Below are 17,282 nucleotides of genomic sequence, written 5' to 3'. Positions count from 1 at the left end.
TTTATACTTCTTAGTTTACCTTTTACCTCCATTATTTAAATCCATCTTTTTCTACCTTCAAATAGAAGATGTAACAGTGATAAAAAGGCTGGGTATGGTGGCTTACACCTAAAATCCCAGCACTTTAGGAGGCCAGAGGTTCGAGACTATCCTGAACATAGTGAGTGACATAGTGAGACCCCATACCTACAAAAAATTTTAAAAGGTTAGCCAGGCGTAGTGGTGTTCAGGAAGCTGAGGTGGGAGGATTGCTTGAGCCTGGGAGGTCAAGGCTGCAGTGAGTCGTGAATACACCACTGCACTTCAGCCTGGGTGGCAGGCAGAGTGAGACTCTGTCTCTGAAAATACAATATTTTAAGAGAGAAAAACAAAAACTAGTGATAAAAAGGACTTAAAACAAACTGATTTTTAAGTGGACTATTGATAATTATAATGGCTGAAATTTTTAATTGCCATTTGTATCAATGAATAACCCCGCTGTCACTACATTTTCTGGTGTGTTTGGTGTGTCTGGTTCCTATAGGAGAGACAGTAATGCGATTTGACTGCCGTATTGCTGATTAGAAGCCTAATCTCTGTAATGGGAAGCTCAATAATGAAGCTTGTTCAGAACTGTGTTACAGTCAGTTAACGAAGCTCTGAGATCAAGGGCCTGGCTTTTGGTGGCCTCTACTTCAGAATCCAGAGGTTTGTTTCTATTTATTTGGGTTTTGCAGCTAAGTTCCCTGGACTCAGGTGACCTGCAGGTTGGCTCTGCTGTAATAGGTAAATTGCTAAAAAAAGACATTGGCCTTGGTATGTACAACTTAACATTTTATCGGCGACGTAGTCTTATTACAGAACAATCACATTAAGCTAGAACTTGGTGTATAACCATCCTACCACCCTCAGTGTATAACCAAAGTGCTAAATTGCATGCACAGATAACAGGCATATAATTGGTTATTTCAGAAAAGTTATACCTGGTGGGCAGTGAGAGGTGAGCCCTGATCTGAGAAACCCCAGTGCTTCAAGGGGAAGCAATCTGGGAAACTCCAGTGTTGGGATTGGGGTTCAATCTGGGAAACCCCAGTGCTGACAGGGTACGTGGTATAAGCTTGATAAAAACTTGCTTAATGTCACACTTGTAATCCCAGCACTTTGGGAGGCTGAGGCAGCTGGATTACTTGAGTTCAGGAGTTTGAGACCAGTCTGGGTAACACGGTGACACCCCATCTCTACAAAAAATACAGAAATTAGCCTGGTGTGGCAGCATGCCCCTGTAGTCCCAGCTGTTAAGGAGGCTGAGGTGGGAGAATGGCTTGAGCATGAGAGTTGGAGGTTGCAGTGAGCTGAGATCGCACCATTGCACTCCAGCCTGAGCTACAGAAAATAATAATAATTTTAAAAAACTTAATGACGATAGCATTTGAGTTGGCTTTTCAATCCTGGTCTCCTAAATATGTGAGCCTAGATCATTAAACTGTGTGACAAGGAGCTGTCATCTTAACATACAGACATTAAATGCATTGTTCAAGATCAGAAATGATTTCTTGGTTCTGAGGCACTATTGACTGTGTGTAAGGTGCCATCGTTAATTTGGTAACAAGGGGAGACAGTGGCAGGGAAGTTCCTGTTGCCTGTCGTGTGATAGGCTTGCTGATTTCTCAAAGGTTAAGATATTAAATTGTCTTAATCAAAGAGGGTATTTAAGGGCATCATTAGGGTTAGTTCTCAGGTCTCCTGACTCCTAGCTTCTCTAGTTTAGTGATTCGTGTTTGCCTTTTGACAGTTTACCACTCACTTTAATGGTTTTTACTAGCTCTCTTGACATGCTTTTCACTGCTTACATGGTTGGTTTCCTACCTAGCTGAACGCAAGCATCTGTGCCTTCTGCTGTGTTAGCTGGTGGTGATGCAGCCCACAGGTACTTGTCTCTTTCTTTCAGGAGAGTTCAGCAACCATCTATTTTATGTTGAAAGGCACTGTACTGGGAGATGAAGAACACGGAGTTCTAGGCCTCCAGGAATTTATCATCACTTGCTGATTTGAGCTGAGCCTGGCACTTGAACATGGGCTGTAGATTTCCAGATTTCCAGATGTAAAAAGAAAGAGAGAGAGATCCTTTAATGTGTAGACTTGTCTTTCTGCCTGCTTGCTTCACTTCTTATCATTTTAAATTGATATTTAAATATCAGTTGATATCCTGGTTTGATGTGATCATGTTCCAACACAGCACAGTAGCCTGTATGGTTTTGGGCATGCACCGGTGGCAGTTGCAAATGTTTTTACAGTGAGGTGGCTAAGAGGAGAGTAAGGCCAGTGTATAGAGTGTGGATGAGGTCAGATGTGAGACTGTATTTCTTGATGTAAGTCATTTTATTTAGGAGCTATTTCTTTGGAATATTTTATATATGAGAATGTACATCTGATTGGAAGACAGAAGGTACTGAAATTTACCTCTTGAATTATTCTGGTATAAAATTAAACTAAATACCAGGCATATACTTAATTTCACAGACTTGCAAATAATATACTGGGGTAATGGAAGAGACAGGACCTTCTATGTGGTATGAAGTTCTGTGATAATTCCTATCTTCCTTTGTACCTAAAAGAGGCACCCTCTCCTGTCATACTGCAAACAGATGCCACTACTATGTGTAGACACATTTGCCAGCTGTGGCACAGCTGGTCACCCAGACCTCATCACAGCTGCCTATAAAACCCAGATTTATTCTCTTCCCCCTAGATCTTCTTTAGAAATTACTGGTATCATTTTAGGGAGTATCCTAGTGACACCACTTAAATAATGAATTTTCCAATTTCTTCTTTTTCCACGGCCTTCACGTCATCTGGTAAATATTCCCCCCAGGTTGGCATCTGCTTCTGAGACCCTGCTGGACATAGATATATTAACCAGGGATGGACGAAGGTCTTGGAAGATTGAAGTGATTAGGAACATTTCTTCCAGTATCTCCTGTTCATTGTTTTTGACTTCCCTGATTTCCAATATATTATCTACTCCGGCCACACAGAACAGCTTGCCTGAGCTCAGCTAAGTCTTGCTCTCCGGTCAGGGACCAGCTCAAAGGCTGTCCCTTTTTAAATTTATTTCCTGGGTCTTCACCTGGCCTCTTCCCTGCACTCGGAGGAGATGCCTGCCCCATGCTTTTCAGTAGCCTTGGCTCTTAGCTGCTCCGTTCTGGGGAAGGATTGGTTCTTTGTTTTCCTGTTCTCCATGTGTGTTGTGAATTTCATTCTTTGTCACTGTATCATGTGAGGTGGGTAGGGAAGAGAACCTTTACGCTCCCTGCTGTTGTTAGTGGCCTGATTACGAGTCTGTGGGAAAGAGTGAAGGTTGGAAAGAAGATCTGGTGGGAAAGAATGAGAGTCGTCCTTGAGCAGCCAAACTAAGTCATCAGAAAGTTAATGTAATAAAGCAGGAATTCTAATGCGCTGCCTGCTACAGCGGAGATGGAAGGTGGTGTAGGGCTCCTGACTGTAAAATGCAGGAGCCACCAGCAGATGGTGATGCGACTTCTCAGCCCAGGTGGGACTCTGCATCTCCCCCTCCCATGGACAGTCACTTGATAAGTGTTGTGCCGGTCACCCATGCCCTGGTCATTCTTATTGTATGGAAGAATGGTAATATAAGTATGCTGTAAATTCCCATTGTAAGAAATAATTGCCTTTTAAAAGGAAGCATTCAAGAAAAAGACCTTTTGGCTCAATAAAGCCTTTCTTTTCCTCAACACTCTTGACTCTTAAAAGGGGCGTGTTCAAGGCCCCTTAAAAGGGGCCTTGAAATGGGAATTTACACGGAACTTTAAACAGAAGAAACCCCCTCCGCCTTGGGCTGCAACTTGTCCCTGGCAGGGTTTGGGCTGTGGGGTCATGGGATCTGTCTCTTTGACCATTGTATGCAAAAATGATTTTAAAATTGGCCTCCCTAACCTGTTGGAGACATTAGTTTAAAAAAAAAGAGAGAGTAAAGAGGAAAATATTTTGCTTTTGGGTATGCCCTGGATCCATTTTTAAAGTGACAGAAGGTGAAAGGGGTGACTGGTTGATTTAGGATAATACTTTTAGAGCCACGGGCAACTGTGAAAGGCAAGGAAATGTAAAAAGGGCCAAAGCACGTTGATTGCAGGACCTGTGGTCCCAAAGCAGCACGTGAAGGAGGTTTCAAGGCTGTTTCTAGAAACAAGAACCACGAAGGTGGCATAGGTCGAGAAGCTTGCTGGATGTCACAAAGCTAGTGGAGATGAGATCCAAAGCTAGTTTTGGCTGATGAGAATACAGGCTCATGCCTTGTATGTGAGGACAGTGGGACAGTTGTTTAAACGGAAGTATCTAGAGGAGTTTCCTTATTGCCTTGAATATATTTCTTTTTAACATTGCTATGGACATTTAGGAAAAGATGCCACTGATGCTCCAAAAGGGACATTCCATACACCTCAGATGGATCCTGGAGGCTCCAGGGTCACCTGGGCCGGGCCAGGTATACACAAGTCTCATGGCAAGCTGGCTGTTGTAACTCCCCTGATGTTGTTTTGCTGCAAGGGCAGCATTGTGGGGCTGTGGTTTGAATTGCTTTTTTGTGTCTCTTGAATACACGAAGTTCCTCCTATAGTCATTGGCTCTGCTGCCTCTGATGAGGCACTTCCTTGTTCCCCACATTTGAATTTGCTCCCGATTCGAGAGAGGCAGGCATCAGCGGCAGCAGCTTCCAACCCAGACAGGCTTCAGTGGCGCGAGGGTGCCTGGGTGGGTGGCTGCGCGGGGCCCTACCTGGACGGGAGCGGCTGCAGAGCCCTCCCCACGCGGTGCCTCCCGCTCCAGGCTGTTGGTTACCTGGCAGGGAGCTGGCAGAGACCAGGATTTCTCTTCACCGCCGCCGTTGCTGTTGTTAGGGGAAACAGACCATCTGCATCTAGACCTGCCTCTCTCTCCTCTCCCTACTTCAGACGAGCTCTTCCTGCCTGGAATCTGGTAAGTCCCACCGAAGATTCCATTCCCCTTATTACTCGATTCGTGCCCACAGCATCAGGAGAAGGTTCTCTTACCGTGAATCCATTAGCTTTAACCCAAATGTGCAGGATTTGGGGAATTATTTGAACTTGCTTGCTTTCTTTTTAAAATGTCCACTAGACATTTTTTGCATGCTTCAAAATTAAAAGGCGGCACAGTGAAAACATTTTAATTATTTATGTATTTAACCTGTGTCATCTTGTTTGCAACCTCTTTTCTTCAGGGTGGTGCAGCGAAAAATTACACAGATATTGCTCTGGTGCTTCTCCCCCCCTTTTATGAATAAATTACTGCATTTGTCATCACTGTGTTCCTGAAATGTCAAAAATAGACACTGTAAAGGAATCTGTCATGTAGAGTTCAGAGATTTTCAAATTTCTGAGTTCAAAACCTCAGGTGAAGCGAGGACAGATCTTTTATTTAAAATTTGATTCTTTTTAGGCTTCACTGTGAATTAAGTTCAATTTAGAGCATAGCTAATGCAATCAGCCAGCTCATGATGGGACAACATACTTCTCTATTGTTTTAGATTCACCTCCTGGGATACACACACCTTCTCATTTGTTTTATAACCTTTACAGGAAATACCTGGGGATGAGTCACATGACCCCTAACTTGAATTTTTACATGTATTCACACAGATCAAATGATTTTGCTCTTATATGGATAAACGTGCAGTTAGGAACTTTAAAAAATTGTAAATGAGGTGCTTAATCTTTACTCATTGTCTTTTCCCACATTCTTCAGCCCTCAAACATACAAACTTTTATTTCCTTTAAGAGAAAATAAAACTGGCACTTAGTTTTAATTTACTCTAAGTTAAAGACTACCCATGTTATGTGCCACTAAAAATGACATAGAAATTAATCTGTCTTTCTCTTTGACCTAATCTTACTAGCCAGGGATATTGGGGCTCTACTGTTCTGTTCTCTCTCTCTCTCTCTCTCTTTTTTTTTTTTTTTTTTTTTTTTTTTTTTTTTTACATCAGCCACAGGTAATACTCTCTGGTAAACATATAACTTGAGGAAAATTGAATTAGGTTAATGCTGGAATAGAAAACCAGGGCAGTGCCTGCTCTGTTTGGATGATTCTATATAAACAGTGAGAAAGTCTCAGGCTGCCGTAGACAAAGGCTGAGACGGGAGCTCCTGGTGATTTTTATGAGGGGGAAGAGGAGATGGTGAGGAGGAGGGCACCGAGCATGTGCAGCAACTTGAAGCATGTCGGAAAGAACATTTGCCAGAAATCTTCAAAACCGTGGCCGTTGGTCATGTGTGAAATGGAACTTCTGGCCCTGTTTGCTTGATGGCGACTTCTTGTTGTGCTTGAGAATTGTGTGGCATTGGGTCCTTGGATGTGGGAGGAACAGCAAAGTGGTTTAGTGAACAGGGAAGTGCCTTCCTTTTTGAGTGGGACTTGCCGTGGTAGAGCCTGGGCCATCACCTTAAAAGGAGATGTTTCTGTTGAGAGATGGAAAATTGGCAAGACAAATGCCATAAACTTTAACCTGTTTATAATTCCTTACCTGTAAACTGCTTTGCACGCAAGGTGATGGTTCTACCCCGTAAGGGACAAGGAAGAACAGCACATAAACCTGATGGAATGGAGTGTGGCCGTGGGTGGGAGCAGCTTTGCAAGAAGGAAATGGGGCCCCTTCCTGAGACACCCCCGTTTGCTTCTGCTCCTTCTTGCCATTGACGTGCCCTTCTCCTGAAATTACCCAAACCTGTGTTTGGCAACAAGAGGCTGCCCCTTGATCCAGATGCATTTTTCAGCTTGTAAACGCTCACCTCTTGCCAAGCGACCCAAGCACCTGGTTAATGATCTTAAATGTGAATGATCCTTTGCCTTGATTAACATTGAGCTGGGTTAGTATGCACAGGCCGAGCTCCATGGTCCTTCCGTGTGATCCCTTCCCTGCCAGCCACCTGCCCACCTGTAGGAACTGGGCATGGCCAGTTTTCTCTTTCTATGCTCTCTTTGCCTTGGATGGAATTTGGGCTGAGACCGATGGGGTGGAACCAAAGCTGTTCAGCAGAAGAGAGCAGCCACAGAGCAGCCTGTTGGGTGGAGGGCTTGAGGGTTCCTAAAACCCGAGGACCTTGTGGTGAGCCTTTCCCCTAACCCTGCTTGAGGGAAGGTGCTGCCCCACACTCTCTCCAGTGCGTGGGGGTGGGGGTGGCAGCGGCTGATTAAAGGCTCTCACCTGCAAGTGATGATGGCCTGGGTGTCTTCAGCACCGACCTGCCTTCTTCACCTTTCTGCTCGGACACCCCTTGGCACCCGTCCATAAAGGAAAGAGCTGCCTGGATGGCCTAGTAGCTGTAGGCTAGGTAATGTTAGCCCTTTCTTCTGACCTCGGTATGTGATGGTGGTATTTCTACCTGTTTATGTTGAGACCTTTGCAGAGATGAAAAAAAAGCTTTCAGAGCTGCAAAAATGAGAGGTGGCCCTTTTTAAAAATTTATTTTAAGAGACAACTTTTAAAATTGCTTTTTAAAAAATTTGGCTGGCACCATCCGGCAGCCTATCAGATTTCCCTTGAGAACTCTGGATTATTGGCTTATTTCTTGCCACCTCCAATCCCAAATTAAGCAGAGTGACATATGAGAAGCTGGGGACATCAGCCTAAAGCGTTTATCAGGCATGTCCTTCCCATCTGGATCTTTTCTCTCCCTGGCCCTAATTTTCTTTTAAGGAATGGGGTCTGTTTAAATTGCTGGTGGCAAAAGGATCCCTGGGCAGTGTTTCCATGGTCCTCTAAGGTGGAGTGTGGGGGAGCTGGGGACACACAGTAGTCATGGGTTATCCATCTTGGCCTCTTTCCCAGACCAAGTTCTGCCTCATGCTTATTGTTTTAGCTGCTAGTTATAGAATCTGATGTTTACCTTAGAATCCTAGGATGGAAAGGGTTAAGAATGATTTCTGATTTGAATTCCTTGTTTCTATGGAGTTCTTAAACCTATACATTACACTTATTATTTTACAAAGCACTAGTTCATAACAGTTGACAGGAACAACTATGATTTGGCTTCTTTGTTTTCTGTTTGTTTATTTGAGACGGAGTTTCGCTCTGTCACCCAGGTCTGGAGTGCAGTGGCGCAATCTCCGCTCATGGCAACCTCTGCCTCCCAGGTTCAAGCGATTCTCCTGCCTCAGCCTCCCAAGTAGCTGGGATTACAGGTGCCGGCTAATGTTTGTATTTTTAGTAGAGACGGGGTTTTGCCATGTTGGCCATGCTGGTCTCGAACTCCTGACCTCAGGTGATCTGCCCGCCCCAGTTTCACAAAGTGCTGGGATTACAGGCGTGAGTCACCACGTCTGGCCTATTTTTTAGTTTTCATATTGATTATATTTTCTAAAACACATACTCATTTATATAGTCTAATAAAAGGTTTTTAAAAATAGTTGTTTAATCCACGTTGACATCTTCTTACATTGCTGTAGAAATTTTGTTATATTTATCCATATTATGAATTGCTTCAAGCCAGTGGTTCTCAACCAGTGGCAGTTTTGCCTTCTCTCCCACAAGGGACATTTGACTCTATCTGGGGACAGTTTTAGTTGTCATATTCGAGGGAGTGGGGTGTGAAGCTGGCAAGCATCTAGTGGGTAGAGGCCTGGGTGCTGGTCTATTTTCTACACTGCACAGGATGGCACCTGTCTCACAGCCTAAAGCGTCGGTACTGGCTGACCAAATACGAAATGCCGTGGAAGACCAGGTGTGGTGACTCACGCTTATAATCCCAGCCCTTTAGGAGGCTGGGGCATGAGGATTGCTTGAGCCCAGAAGTTTGAGACCATGTTTAAGTTTAAGTCCTCTAAAGTGGTGATTCCGAGGCTATGTAGATGAAGGCTGGTTTGTTGAAGAGCTGACTGGTGTTTCATCCAACACCTGCATTTTTCTTTTGCTAAGGATGCCTTGAGAAACATTTTAGCCTTTTAGGCCTGAATTTGTTATTAGCTTAATAGCCTTCCTATGGGTGAATTTAAATGGAAAGAAAATTGCATCTTGCAACAAGAAAAAGAACATCAGGGAAAAACTGAGGAAATGGAAATAAAGTATGGGATTTTGTTAATAATAAATCAACTTTGATGCCTTAATTCTGAGACATGTCCTGAACCAATGTAGATCTTAATAATAGGGGAAACTGGCTTCGGGGGACATGGGGACTCTATCTTATCTTTGTAATAATTCTCTAAGTCTGAAACAAAGTTTATTTAAAAAGCACAAAATTGTTGCCATTTTGTTAACAGATATAGTAGTCAATCTTATTGTTTTCTTTTTCTTTGAAATAGGCTGCTGCAAAGGTATGTTCTTTGTTATCTCAGCTCTCTGCTCAGGGTAGCCATGAAATGGCTCTTTCAAAAATGTGCCCAGATACATTTGAACCATTTCAAACCATATTATGTGATTTTAATTTATTTTCTATTGCACTCACTAACTCATTTCTGGGTGGTGTATTTAAAAGACTAGACAGAATTTTCAGGTTTAAAAAGTTACATTAGCAGAAAATGTATTTGTAGGTACCAGTTGAAATACTGTCAACTGGAGATGCTACCAGTGATGTGCTAGTGGGACAATGGGACTTGTCCCATTTTTTGCTGGGTGACAGCTATCACTGCCTCAGGGAGGCTGGTGCCGTTTAACGCCTCTGATAATCAGAATAAGTCATGTGGCTTCTGGGCCCATAAAGCCACACAATACACATGCAGGACTATTTTAATTGATGATAAGTCATGAAATACACTGTTTTCATATTAAGATAATGTGGATACGTTATGGAACAAAGTTAAAAATTAGCATGAATTTTTAAAGTACTACTGGAGATTGTTGGCTTTAGGTTCGTGAACCCTGCCCCACACTCCTGTTAGTGGGGCTACCAGAAGGGCCAGTATGAAAAGCACTGGACTTGCAGATTAAAGAACTTGAGCTGGAATCAATTTGAGTCACTTCCCTTCGCTACAGGTGGGCAGAGTAGTTATCCTGCAATTTTGTTGTGAAAACAGAATGAGATAATATAAAATGTATTTGAATACAGTGAGGTCTGTACAGATGCTGAATCTATTACTTTGCGGTAGGAGTCAGATGTGGCCCCACTTCCCTACCTTCTTACCTGCTTGTATCTTAGATCTTACATACATTGATATTCACTTTTGGTGGACTACGGTTGTCTTCGTTGCAAACCTTGTATTCTTGTTCAGTGTGTGTATGTTAATATTAGATAAAGAAGATTAGGCTGGTGCATTGACTCACGTCTGTAATCCCAGCACTTTCAGAGGCTGAGGCGGGCGAATCACTTGAGGTCAGGAGTTCGAGGCCACCCTGGCCAACATGGTGAAACCCCATCTGTACTAAAAATACAAAAATTAGCCAGGCATGGTGGTGCCTGCCTGTAATCCCAGCTACTTGGGAAGTTGAGGCAGGAGAATCGCTTGAACCTAGGAAGCAGAGGTTGCAGTGAGCCGAGATCGTGCCACTGCACTCCAGCTTGGGTGACAGAGCGAGACCCTGTCTCAAAACAAAACAAAACAAAACAAAATAAAAACAGAAGATTATTTGGAAAGCTATTTTTAAATTATTCTTCAAACATATACTAAAATAGAGAAGATAACATGAGAACCAGCAGCATAATGAAACCCCATCACTCAGCTTCAACCATTAACAGTTTGCTATCTTTATTGCTACTAAAGTCAGTTAAATATTTCTTGGCAGTCCTTTTTTATTTAGCATATACTATCAGGGATGATGATAAAAACAGATTTCAAAGTCAGGTGAAGTAATGTTTCCCTATATGAGTTCACCACTAACTTGATACATAGTATATGTTTATGTTTATGATGTTCTTATTACGTTCTTGTATTAAAGCCACCTTCCATCGCTGTCCCCTTATAGGTAACTGTCTTTATTTGTTCTGAGGTTATCCCTCCTCCATTGCCCTTTTTGGAAAGAGTATGGATATATTTGTATTCTCACTTACTCATAAAGCAGCCCGTGGTATATACTGTCCTGAGCCCTGTTTTTTTTTTTTCACTTAGCGCCGTATACTGGAACTCACTCAATGTCAGTATACGGAGAATTCCCTTGTCTTTTTATAACTTCCTGCTATGGACTGACGGAATGAAATTGATGGACACTTGAGTTATTCCCAGACTTGACCATTGTTTTGCAAAAATAGCCCTGGGCATAAGTCATTTGGTATTTTTGTCGAGGCATTCCAGTAAAAATAAGTAAATTCTTCCTCTCTTGCCTTGAAGACGTGCAGCTCTTCAGTAACCTTTTATTCTCTCAAGCTCTGTCCTCATCTTTAATCCCTGATTTAAGAGGTGCAACTCTTCAGGCCACAAACCTTTCTTCCTGCCTCAGGTTTTTAAAACTACAAAGGAACCTAAGAGATCTCTCTTGTTTTACAGCTAAAGGACCTGAGACCAGGAAACAAAGGGAGAGCCAGCAGCCCAGGTCTCCCGTTCCCTGTCTGGCAGGTGATATTCTTTCTGTTAAACTCTCTTTCCCTCTGCCTGTTACTGGCCAGGCTGTCCTCCAGGACAGTGCTTCCCAAAGTATGGTCCGTGGGCAGCAGCGTCCCTGGAGCTCATCAGAAATGCAGGATGTCAGGCCCTGCCTCAGAGGGGCTGAGATAGAGTCTACCAATTACTGGATGCCCTGGGTGACTCCTGCACAGTCAGGTTGGAGAAGCACTGGACTGGTGGCTTTCTCCAGAGGAGCATTCAACAGCGGTTCGCAAACAGAGATGGCCATGCAGGTTCCTTTTCAACACGTGGATTTGCACTTCCTCTTGGTGCACTCCTCCAGCCTGCCTGTCCTGTTCCGCACCAGCCTCCCCCTGGAAGGGGTTCAGACTTGATCCTTTGGGTGATAGGGTCTTTCTTGGATAGTGTTGCCTTCCATTCCTGCTGCGTACATTCAACACAGCCCTCATCCTTCTCCATTTGTCTCCGATACATCATACTCCTTTTGTCTGACAAGTGCCCTTGCTTTATTCATTTTCTCATCATTGATGTTAAGGGCCTAACATGCTTGCTAGTATATATGCCACCATGTAAGAGTTACTAGTTCGGGTTCTTTGCTTTACTGCTGCTGTGAGGTGTGTCCGTGTGTGCACATCTACCTATGTTAATAACTGATAATATTGGGCCTCAGTGCATCCTTTTTTTTTTTTTTTTTTTTTAAGAGAAAAGGTTTTACTTCGTCACCCGGGCTGAAGGACTGAGACGCAGTTGTAGCTCACTGCAGCCTTGAGCTCCTGGGCTCAAGTGATCCTCCCACCTTAACCTCCCGAGTAGCTGGGACTACAGGCGCACACCACCACACCGGCTAATTTTTTTTTATTTTTTGTAGAGACGGAGGCTTACTGTGTTGCCCAGGCTGGTCTAGAACTCTTGGCTTCAAGCCATCCTCCCACCTCAGCCTTCCAAAGTGCTGGGATGATAGGTGTGAGCCGCCGCGCCTGGCCCTCAATGCATACTTAGATATACTTAAATAAAAACTTAATTGCAAATTACTTCTTAAATTATCCACAAACTGACTTGGCAGTGAAAGTAACTACAAGTAGTGAAACCACTGTCATTATAAAAGTAAAATTCTTTATTGTTAGATTTAGTATTTCTAATCTCTTACATTTCAGTTTTGGAAGGTAAATTTTTGGGAAGTGGTGTTAATAATCTAAGTAAATCTGGATTCCAGTGTAGGAAAGATTTTAGCATAACAATATGGAATGTTGGTAAATGTATAGGGGTTTTCTTTTTAAGGACAGCTTTTTATACAAAGAAACAGATGATCTTTTTTTTTTTTTTCCTAAACTATGTTAGCTATACCCAAATTAGTAAATGTTAAAATAACCATGACTGGTAAAAACGTTGTGCAATTTTTTTTTTTTTTTTTTTTTTTTTTTTTACTTTTTGTATAATTAAATGAAATTCTCCATTTGGTAGTTGATCTCTCAGATAAATTAAGTCTTGCCAGACTGTCTGAGAAGACTAGTGAATCAGACCCTAAAAACTTGCAGCATTTGAAAAATAACAACTGTGTACTACAATTTATAAGGGCATAATTAGAGAAACTTTTTCAGTCTGAAGATTTGTACTAATCTTATCACCCTGGTTTTAGAGAACCCAGTTCAATCCAACTGCTGTGAAAAAGCCACTGCTTTTAGCCGTAGAAAATACCCAGCTTCATAGAATGACTTACGATAAAAATTCAACCATTTTGACTCCAAAAACCTAGCTGGCCGGGCATGGTGGCTCACGCCTGTAATCCCAGCACTTTGTGAGGCCAAGGCGGGCGGATCATTTGAGGTCAGGAGTTTGAGACCTGCCTGGCCAACGTGGTGAAACCCCGTCTCTACTAAAAATACAAAAATTACTCAGGCGTGGTGGTGTGTTCCTGTAATCCCAGTTACTCAGGAGGCTGAGGCAGGAGAATTGCTTGAACCTGGAAAGCGGAGGTTGCAGTGAGCTGAGATTGTGCCACTGCACTACAGCCTGGGCAACAGAATGAGACTCTTCCTCAAAAAAAAAAAAAAAAAAAATGCCTAGCTGACTCTATTCATAGATCTGTCTGTACTTTGTAGGCACAAATACATTTACAAAATAATTAATGGTGATTTACTTATTCACAATAAGCAGTTATTTTGCTTTTGGTATATATGTGATAAGGTGGTTATGTGGAGGACATAAAGGAGTAAAGTAAATCCCTTAACTTCAAGATGCTTAGTCTAATAGAAACCTTGAAATTTCCACTGGACAAGGTTTTCTTGGGATTACTCCAATCAGATGAATGAGCAGGCGTCTAAGTAAATGAAAATCACTCTCGTCACTTTCCTTCACATTATGTTAACTGGTGACAGGTCACGACACATGGGAATTGCTTATGTTTCTGAGCTTTAGTCTTTTAAAAATAGATTTAAATATTATATCATGTTCGTCACATTAAATTACATAAAAGGTTTTGTACGTATTTTAGATCTTTCTGAGGGTCACCTATGTGAATGTTTAAAAAGAAGCAAGAAGGTGCTATAAAAAGCACTAGAGGTCAAATGGTTTGCGAGACAAAATGAAACTCCCCAATTCTGAAATCCAACAGAGTATGATGAAGAAAGGGAAAAAATAGATCAAAAAAATGGCAGGGGAGGAACTCGGCATCCTACCAGTGATAGAGCAGAATGTGGATCAGATCCAGACATCCAGTAGTTTGTGAGCAACTCCATATGGGATGTTTGGGTTGAGAGTTCAACTCATCAAATACATTTTATCAATAACCATAAGATATTCTAACATCGACCAAGTAGAGTAAGCAATGTAGAATCAATTAAAGGTATCATCTTTATTATGTCCTATTTGTGTTTCTTGCTTTTGAGGTTATTAGTCCTTTTAATTAACTCCTAATGAACTAATATAGTTTTGTGGTCACCAGCTTCTAGCTAGTACAGGCACAGTTGTGGGTTGGTAGGAGAATGAGCAGTAAAGCCATGAACTAACACGCCAAGTAATCTGTTGTGTTCACAAATGGCCAAAAGAATAACAGAGATTAAAGAAAGGTAAATATAGCCACCTGGCAAAAATATTTACCCTTTTTTAAATGATGGAGGTTATATATAGAAGAAATGTTTTTGGTAAAAATATTTGAAAGTTTGTTTTATAATCATAAGTAGCTTGGGCTATTTTGACTAGAGGGGTGTGTGTGTATGTGTGTGTATGTGGTTGGCGGGGAGAGAAGGAGGGAGGCAGGCAGCTGGTAGGGACTGTGGAGTGTGTCAGTTGGGAGAGCGAAATGAGATGATTAAGTTAGTAAGAATAGAAAACATGTAGGAAGGCGGATCTTGAAATTTCAGGGCTATTCATTAGTCATTAGTTGAAGATTTCACAGAGAAATGGTAGAAACTACCAGTAATTAAGAAATAGAATTACTGTTAAAAAAAAAGGTCTCAAACCCTTTCCCCGGCATTCTGGTAGAATATAGTTTTGATCTGACCCAGGTCCAGGTCCTGTCTCATTTCCTTTCACACCCCTTTGGTTCTAGCCACGCTAGACTGCCTGGGTTGTCTGTCTATGCTCTGACGTTTGTTTTCCTCTGTGCTATTCTTCCGGCCTCAGAATCCTAGTGTCCTAGTGCCTCCTTCTGCGTATGTCTGAACTTTGCTTAGCTGATGAGACCAACTCTGTACAGATACCAACTCTGTACAATGGCTTCCTTAATTCCTTTCGTTCCCCTTAATTGCGATAAAGCTATTTGCAGAGGAATGAAAGATGCTCCCCTTTGCACTGGGTACAGGATGCATTGAAACTTTCAGCATGGGGCGTGGTGGCCTGTAATCTCAGCACTTTGGGAGGCCAAGGCGGGCAGATCACCTGAGGTCAGGAGTTCAGGATCAGCCTGACAAACATGGTGAAACCCTGTCTCTACTAAAAATACAAAAATTAGCCATGCATGGTGGTGTATGCCTATAATTCCAGCTACTTGGGAGGTTGAGGAAGGAGAATCTATTGAACCCAGGAGACAGAGGTTGCAGTGAGCTGAGATCGCACCACTGCACTCCAGCCTGGGTGACATAGCGAGACTCCATCTCAGAACAACAACAACAAAAACCCCCAAACTTTCAGCAGGAGAGTAGCTTGGTTCAGCCCAGCAGCATCAGTTTGAAGATTATGCCAAGTTTTCCAGTCAAATGTGACCAGTTTATGGATCTGTGTTTGCACGGGGTCTGAACCTGCCCTCCTCAGGTATAAGCTCTTGGAGGACAGCCTGCTACTTAAGGTGCAGGAGAATTCATCTTTGCCGGACGTGGTAACATATCCATAGAGATCTGGCAACAGAACTGGCTCTTCTGATTAACAGAGCTGTATATCAAGAACTTAAGATATGTGGGAGAAATAATGTGCAAAAAATGGAAAGAGCACAAGTAAGAGAAGAGAAACCCGCAGCAGTGAGAAGTAACAGAAATGCTGGCTGAGGTTGGAGGCATTAAGTGTGTGGGTGTTTGTGGGAGGCATGATGGTCTCCTGTTCCTTAACCTCATTGGGCAAACATTACAGCACGAACATACAGGTAGGAATCAATTGCATTCCTTCTGGGTACCTTCACAGGCAGTTGGGGTATACCACTTGCTACAGTGTGATGGAATAAGGGACGATCCAAAGGCACTCAGTTCTCTCACCCATCCCGTGCACAAGAAAAAGCCCTTTGAGTTGTGTCTCCCGTGTTGTCCTTTGCATTGTGAAAACACACATTTGTTCTTACATCCACTCTTTTCTCTTTAAGCTTTAGCATACGGTTGTTTGCTAAGAATGGAATCAGATAGAATATTTTCACCAGGAAGTGAAATTTGAAGTGCTTGAAAAAGATACAAGGATATCTGGAAGTTCCAACCAGTGCTGTATTATATTTTAACCATGACAAGTAGCTGTATATCATGGAAGTTTGGAAAACAGAGATTGTTCCATTAGATTTTCACAGATGAAAACCAGAGTGCTGTATGGGGGTCAGGCAGAGGGAAATCAACCAAATACCTTATTTTAAAGATTTTTTGGTTTTTTTCTGGGAAATTGGAAAGAGTGCTTGTTTAAAGCCAATGCAGGGTCCTTGAAACTCTCTTACTTGCAGTTCTGGAGTTGTAGTTTCCTCCGTGAAGAATGGGTTAAGGCAGGCAGGGTCATGTGCACAGATGTGAGTGAGGGCGGATGGCCTACAGGGTTGTTACCTCTAGTGCAGCAGGAATATATGAAGGTACTTGGGCTGCCGGTCCTGTGCAGACCCAGCCAGTAGGCTTTAAGAGACTTGATAGCCGAGGGTCCCTGGGCCCCGTTCCACCTTTTTAACATTTCTGTGACTTAGTAGCGGCAGTGCCGTGCCCATTCCCCAGTGATGTTTGGTGTACAGTTACACCCTTGGCCGTGCCTCTGCGCTCGCTCACCTGTGTCATCTGACATCTGGCTCTTGATCAGGATCTGAGGTTGCTTAGGCAGGATCCATTTTGGGTTTTTTGTTCATGGAAGATGGAATTTTGGACCTTTCCCCCCAAAAGTTGACATAACTTAAAGAGAAGGGAGGTATATTAAGACCAGCGTGGCCAACATGGTGAAACCCCACCTCTACTAAAAATATTAAAAAAGCTGGCATGTTGGTGAGCACCTGTAGTCCCACCTACTCAGGAGGCTGAGACGGAGAATCGCTTGAACCCAGGGGGCGGAGCTTGCAGTGAGCCAAGGTCACACTACTGCCCTCCAGCCTGGGTGACAGTGAGACTCCGTCTCAA

At 42.8% G+C, this 17,282-nt stretch overlaps 1 protein-coding gene across 4 annotated transcripts in view; it reads left to right on the top strand.

Moving 5' to 3' along the window:
* LOC105477069 (NEDD4 like E3 ubiquitin protein ligase) overlaps positions 1 to 17,282 on the top strand; it is a 362,247-nt gene that overhangs the window by 151,762 nt on the left and 193,203 nt on the right. The window contains exon 1 of one of the 4 annotated variants that reach the window (XM_071085268.1): positions 4,699 to 4,971. The exons of the other annotated variants lie outside the window; for them this stretch is intronic. The gene's annotated coding sequence lies outside the window, so the exon portion shown is untranslated. Of the gene's footprint in view, positions 1 to 4,698; positions 4,972 to 17,282 lie in introns of those variants that run through there. 4 annotated transcript variants of the gene reach the window in all.

Source organism: Macaca nemestrina, chromosome 19 (assembly GCF_043159975.1).
Source record: "Macaca nemestrina isolate mMacNem1 chromosome 19, mMacNem.hap1, whole genome shotgun sequence".
Taxonomy (NCBI): domain Eukaryota; kingdom Metazoa; phylum Chordata; class Mammalia; order Primates; family Cercopithecidae; genus Macaca; species Macaca nemestrina.
Note: the sequence above shows the minus strand (reverse complement) of the source record. Positions and strands in the feature narration are given on the sequence as shown.